At 55.9% G+C, this 397-nt stretch overlaps 1 pseudogene; it reads left to right on the top strand.

Moving 5' to 3' along the window:
• The first annotated feature begins 5 nt into the window (after positions 1–5).
• Positions 6–397, top strand: part of LOC113961213 — an 840-nt pseudogene continuing 448 nt past the window's right edge.

Genomic DNA, 397 nt, shown 5'->3' with positions numbered 1-397 from the left:
AGAAGCCCTTCAGGTGCTTGGAATGTGGGAAGAGCTTCAGGAAGAGCTCCCACCTGATCCGACACCAGCACATACACACCGGAGAATGGCCCTACACGTGCAGGGAATGTGGAAAGAGCTTCAGTAACAGCTCCAACCTTCTCACCCACCAGCACATCCGCAGTGGAGAACAGCTCTACATATGTGGGGAATGTGGCAAGAGCTTCAACCAACACTCCAAGCTGATCCGACACCAGGCCATCCACACTGGGGAACGTCCGTACACGTGTGGGGAATGTGGGAAGAGCTTCAGGGACAGCTCCACCCTCCGCAAACACCAGTACATACACACTGGGGAACGTCCCTACACATGTGGGGAATGTGGGAAGAGCTTCAGGGACAGCTCCACCCTCCGCAC

Source organism: Neopelma chrysocephalum, unplaced genomic scaffold, assembly GCF_003984885.1.
Source record: "Neopelma chrysocephalum unplaced genomic scaffold, ASM398488v2 Primary Assembly neopelma1_97098, whole genome shotgun sequence".
NCBI lineage: Eukaryota > Metazoa > Chordata > Aves > Passeriformes > Pipridae > Neopelma > Neopelma chrysocephalum.
This window is presented reverse-complemented; position numbering and strand designations above follow the sequence as displayed.